Below are 6,473 nucleotides of genomic sequence, written 5' to 3'. Positions count from 1 at the left end.
TTGTTCGTTCAATTTTTGTTTAGGTATGCACGTTCATTCCGTAGTTAGAGCATCTCCTTTCTTTTATTTTTTTCCATCCTTTAAGATTAAAACCCAATCAACCCGCTCGGGATTTAACTGGGTTTTTACCCAAAGTGTTAATGATTTTTAACCCGTTTCTGCCCAAGGAAACGGCGATTATGGAATTTACCAAATTCGTTAGTTTTATACTTATTACAAATTTTGATGTAAATAATTTTTTGTAGACGAAAAGAGGTAACTCCATACAAACCAACTTGCAGTCCTATGAATTTTCACTACTAAGGACAGACATTACGGTTATATTTTTATGAAAATCTATTTAAGTGCATACGGTTTTCAAGCGACTTGATTCAACAACACGGCAAATCGTATCGTCTAGGTTAGAAAGCAATAAACATTTTGTAATAATATCATTAAATTTGAACAAAACTCTATTTACAACAGACATTTAGGTGTAAATAGTTTTTGCTCTCGGATTCAGTCATTAATGGGGTTTAACCCGATAAAAAGTCGGCGTTAACAAAGCGCCGGGATAAAACCCCGGTGGTTGCCCAGCCCAGTATAGGCTTTCGTATAAGATTGGCCGGAGAGAGAAACGTTGCCCTGTAGTGAAACAGTGACCGACCGGCGTCGAGGTGCCGAACCCGTCTGGCTCCGCAGCGAACGAGCGCGTGCTGATGATGCGGCTGTACCTGCTGCAAGGCATCGTGGCCTACCACCAGAACCAGCGCGCGGCGGCGCGGCAGCTGCTGGAGCGCGCGGAGGCGGAGCTGGGCGCGCTGCGCGTGGACGAGGCGGCGGCCGCGGCGCTGCTGGAGCTGGGCTGGTCGCCGGCGCAGGCGCGCGGCGGGCTGCGCGCGGCCCGGGGCGACGTGGACGCCGCGCACCACCTGCTGTGCGCGCGCCGGGACCAGCGCGACGAGGCGCGCCGCCAGCACGCCGAGGACAGGTCCGTCGCTCCCTCGCTCCCTCGCACGAGACTGCGTAGTGGGTGCTTGGAGTTATGGGTCTCGTTTTCTAACAAATTAACAAGCTGCAGTTTATTCAAGCGATTCCTTATTCCTAGTGATAACAAATTAGTTCACTAGATGGCGCTTCCTGCACAGATTTTTATGGATAATGTCGGCTATTCTTTTATTTTGTTTAGGACCAGCGCACTCTACCCATATTACAAAGCGTTAAAAACTCATACAATACCATCCATTAACACACATATTTACGGAAGGTTAAAAACTAATTTTACCTCATGGTTAATCTTTAAATAATATAAACTACTTCTAGGCCATTGACCAGCGCCATCTAGATGTAAGACGGGATTTTGATCTTTTCTAGAGCTACGATCTTGTAGTGTAGAGACTAGCAGTCCTCTTCACTTATTGATCCATGCTAGAACTCATTACCGCAAAGAAAAAATAATAAACAACAATAAGGAAGTAGCTGTAAAGGTATAACTGGGTGACCGAGTACTTAAAATTTCTCCTAGATGGCGCTACGGCTAAAAAGTCGTTGAAAAAAACCAAATACAAAGACACGACAACATGCACATAGAAAAATTCGTCAGATCCGTAGGTTCACTGCGTTGCATAGTTGGTATAGGTTCTGGCACGCTATGCTAGAAGACGTCGGTTCGAATCCGGCCGGACCGAAGGAATTTTTTCTGAGTGTTTGACCTTTGTATTAATAATTATAACAAACTAGTAGAGAATTTCACATAAAAATAATTAAATAAAAATTGAAACAAAAGGGTTGAAAGTACACCATAAACACCGTGCAGTAGTCGCACCCGCAGTCCGCTTCGTTGTGTGCTGAAGCGCGCGTGTCCGCAGGCAGGCGCGGCTGCTGGGCGTGTGCCTGGACGGGTCGGCCGTGAACGCGCGCCTGGTGGACGGGCTGGTGGCCATGGGCTACGGCCGCCGCCTGGCCGTGCTGGCGCTGCGCAACGCCAACAACCACGTCTCCGACGCCGTGCGCCTCATCCAGGACCAGCCCGACATGGTGAGCTTTGCTGCGACCGCAGAACAATACGTACCGAAGTGCCACAAGTAGGTCTCGTTAGACTTACTTGAGGTCAGGCCGCCATTTTCGCTTTGTGTGGTATGGTCGTGTCATTCTTTCGCGCAAAGTCTCTAAAATCGCAGAAAAGTGCTGGGTTTTTAGTGCAAAAAAATAGCCGCACCAAAAATATTATCCGTAGTAGTATTTCATATCATCATTTATCGGGTTTTCGCGTTACACAGGAAATTAACCTATTTTTCCGGATTTAAATCGCATATGTTTGTTTTTTCAAACAAACCGACGTTTCGGGCCCTTCACAGATCCCATGGTCACGGTAGACTGAGGTGGTAAAATCATCAATCAGTTGTCTAATATTAATGCAAATTACCCTATTTTTTTCACTATAGTCACAAAAGTTGTTAATTGAATACTTTATTTTTAATTTTACAAAGAAACATTCCAATTTACGCTACATTACGTTTTACAAATTATTTTTACAATATGATTTTTTATTAAGTTAAATTTATTATAAATTAATAATGGAAATTAGAATAAATCTGTTTGGGATTTTTCATCAGAGGAAATACTGGACCCCAGACTGGTGGTACAAAGAAACCATCTTCCCTGTTCAAATTTTCAATTTTCTGTTTATCGAATTGATTCTTTGTACACCACAAACGAAAATAAACATTATCTCTGAGCAATATGGTTGAGTTGTATCTTTTGGAGAACTAAGTAAACATCTTGGAATTTAAAAAGACAACTGTTAGTTAACTGTAGCTAGTGTCGAGAAGATACTACTTTCTATTCATTCGGATGTTACTCGTTCGTCGTAGTTCAACTACTAATAATAATAATAATAATAACGTTTTTTCCTCCACAAAAATACGTACATATAGATCTTAGTAATTAAGATACATCCAATAACTTATTTTTGGGAGCTGGTGCTTGTTAAAGGCTTAACGCCTGTACTACAAGTCACCAGGCTCTCACCCTTGGAAATGACACATGACAATCTTAAGGTATTACTAAGATTAATTGTTTATAAAAGAAAAACATTTAAATAGTACTGGCCGCAAGATGGCAGCACGTTAAATAAAATTTCAATATAAAATCAAAACACCGTAACTTGCAATAAAGGTGAATTTTCAACGATACAGCGACTGGGTAAAGTTTAAGTTATATTAACAATCTAGAATATGTTATATCTTTTTAAATTAGAAATTATGACCAATCATTATCAAGATTTGTTTATCATTCGCTTGTAATCGAGGCTTAAGGCACTTCCGTAGCTGCGACCGACAGACGCCTGCCATTTAAAAGAATTGTTAACTCTCCTTTAAAACGATACCTCAAATAGTATTTTATGCAATAGTTGCATAAAGTCGAATACCGTGTTTAAGCTAATAATAGGTACGAGATTTTAAAACCTAATTATGTGATACTTTTTCTGCGAGTAAATTAAAATAATGAAACGTAACCGATATTTCAAGTTAATTTTCTTAACAATCCACGACAACAAACGCAAACGAAAAAACCAAAGAGATAGATGTGTCCGTGATTGGTCGAGTACTGCCTATATTTTAACCAATCAGGAGGCGTCAGAGCGTTTCAGTTGCCTCATATTTGATATTTGAATTAAACAAAATACGACGTTCATTTTTTGAAACTCATAGTTCCGTTAATGACATTTTTCATTTTGGACCGAGCGCCATTGACAATAGAACTTTAATTCAGAACTAAAAAGAGCGCCTTTGAGATATGGCTCCTTCCCTGGACGAACACTTTCACAAAGAACTCTACAATAATAATTATTTGAATGACGTTAAAATAAGGAAAATTTTCTTTACAATATTTCTGATTTATTGTTTTATACCAGCGGACCGCTTTGTCCAATCACGTTCCACTCAAATTTAATATAGCACTTTCGCCGTCAATTTCTCTTTTACTGCCTTGTGACCTAATCTTTAATCGTTCCTTGTTATTAGTTGGTGGACAGCGAGCAATCGTCAGAAGAAACAGAAACGCCCAGCTCCGACGACTCTGCCGTTGAACCGGACTCCAAATTGCTTTCCGAGGTAAATCATCTATTATTGACTTTATAATATTTTTTTGAAATCTGGATAAGTGTTAGTAGTGTCTTTGGCTGAAATCATAGAGTGTCAAATCATTACGGTGACAACTGCTCTCCTATTGGCCAGCCCGAATTCAAAACAATTGACGTGTGTCATCAATGTTTCACTTCAAATCGACAAGTTTAAATTGCGCTTTGCTATAATGGAAGAAAATTGAAAAATTACATATTTAATATTTAATTATAATTACCGATGAAATGTGATTCCGTTTGTTTTGTTGTTTTGCTGTTTTTCCCAATCCACCGAATGGAACTATTGTTAGAGATTATTATCTTTATTATTATTTATACAGAATATTTTTGGAATATACGGAGACGCACACGCAGGTCAGTTGTTGGCGCTGTACTACTCGTATTTCAGCTTTCTAATTAGTGATTTCAGTGCAAACGAGAGTTGACATTTAACAGTGATACAACGACCATTTGCCTGATGGGTTGCCAGGGATGGATGGCCTTTATTTCGTCTCTATTTCTGCTTATATACTCGATGGTTGACATTTATAAAACGACATTTGACTTCGACTTGGCAAAAAAAGCGAACTGAGCAAACAAAACGAACTTTTGTATGATTATTAATGCAAAGGTCGAACACATAGAAAAAATTTCTTCGACCCGATGGGGCTTGAACCCGCGACCATATTCCACCGTAGTATTGCTCTTACCAACTAAGCTACGGGTCAAGTTACCGAGTTGTCAAAATTCTCCTATGTGTTTTTGTAAATATTGTACTGGATTTTTCGGTTCAAGTCTCATCAGAATAATTAACTTAAAACTAATTATTATTATAGCTTTTTTATCACTGATTGACGGACTGTGGGTTCAAGTTTTTATTTTTTTATTTCACAACAGTTGCAGTGCCACTCAGGGCTTTAAATCGCAAAGATCTGAAGGGCGCTGCCACTGCGCCCGTCACCCTGAGACAATTATGTTAGCAAGTCCCATGTGCCTGTAATTTCACCAACACCCTTACCCTTCAAAACCGGAACGCAGTAATGCTCACATTACTGCTTGGCAAATAGGCAAGGTGGCAGTACTTCCCTGGACGAACTCTTTTACAACAAGCTCTACTGCTGCTGGTTCTTCTAGTTCGTTCTAGTTCTTTTATACAGATTTAATCGGTTAGAAAGAAAGACTTAATCATCTTGGTCTAATAATGAAGGCCTTGACTCTCCATTTTTATCGTCATCACTCAGAACAATACTAGGCCGCCTCTAAGTTCTATATCAAGTCTGTACTGTCCACCCAGTTAAGAAAGCCTACACATCCTACACCATCGTCGGGATCCCAGTCAATGTCCTCATCTTGCCGGTACTATCATAGCCCTACCTAATTAACTTGGTCCCATTTGAGCATAGAAAGTTGACAATTAGTTTTAACATTGTTGACCGATGAAACTCCGGCGAATTTTTGTTTGTGAATTGATTTTGACGATTCTTTTTTTGTTGGAAAGAGGGTACCTCAGCAGTGGTCCTATTTCAATTTGAAAAAAAATTTCCACCTCTATGGGTGGCAAACTAGGGGATGAATGACTTTTGAGGTCGGTTTTTTGAGATTATGTCAAATACATTCTGCCCTCAGCTAGAAGCAATGGGCTACGTGACGGAAGAAGCGAAAGCAGCTCTTCGAGTGACCGGCAACCGGCTGCCCGAGGCCGCAGACCTCTTACTCGCCGGTGGGGGCCACGTCGCTGAAGGTAAGGTCCATAAAGCTGTACAACCATTGGTTTAGTGAGACAAGACATTCAAATTATTGTAGGTTATTATATATTAGCTTACACAAATTAATTCATTAAAAAAAACAAATAGTTGAATAGAACGTAATGTTTAGTCAACTGTACAAATTTTATAAGCATGGAAGGAATCATTCAACCTTGAACAAAACAACAGTTTCAGCAAAATATATAATAAAATTATTGACATTTATTAGTAAGCCACTGCTTTTGATATATCTTTATTTAATTTTTATCACGTTTGCGATATAATAATATTATAATTAAGGATATTCGTTAGGATTTTTTTTTGTCGTTTCTTCTTCAAACATCATTGAAATTATAAATTAAATTATGTCAGTTTGACCCTACTGTATTATGCACTTCAATTTTAATTATTGCGACTTAATTTTTTATATTACTTTTAACATATTTTAATGGTGTAATAATTAAAGAAATTAAATTATTAATAAATGAATTATGAAAAAGTAAATCAATATGGGTATTTTACAAAAATGTCAAACACAAGTCTCGTTAAGGAAAATTTCCCAAAGAATGATTTAGGGCGCACGCTGGTGTTGTCCGAAATCGCTTTTGGTCTTGTTCTTCCATTTT

At 39.1% G+C, this 6,473-nt stretch overlaps 1 long non-coding RNA gene across 1 annotated transcript; it reads left to right on the top strand.

Moving 5' to 3' along the window:
- The first annotated feature begins 849 nt into the window (after positions 1–849).
- Positions 850–5,756, top strand: LOC113238739. The gene is made up of 4 exons (XR_003311122.1): positions 850–970; positions 1,848–2,016; positions 4,005–4,094; positions 5,729–5,756. It is a non-coding gene; the product is annotated as an uncharacterized LOC113238739 (long non-coding RNA).
- The last annotated feature ends 717 nt before the right edge of the window (positions 5,757–6,473 follow it).

Source organism: Hyposmocoma kahamanoa, unplaced genomic scaffold, assembly GCF_003589595.1.
Source record: "Hyposmocoma kahamanoa isolate Upper Pololo Valley unplaced genomic scaffold, ASM358959v1 97993, whole genome shotgun sequence".
Lineage (NCBI taxonomy): Eukaryota > Metazoa > Arthropoda > Insecta > Lepidoptera > Cosmopterigidae > Hyposmocoma > Hyposmocoma kahamanoa.
Note: the sequence above shows the minus strand (reverse complement) of the source record. Positions and strands in the feature narration are given on the sequence as shown.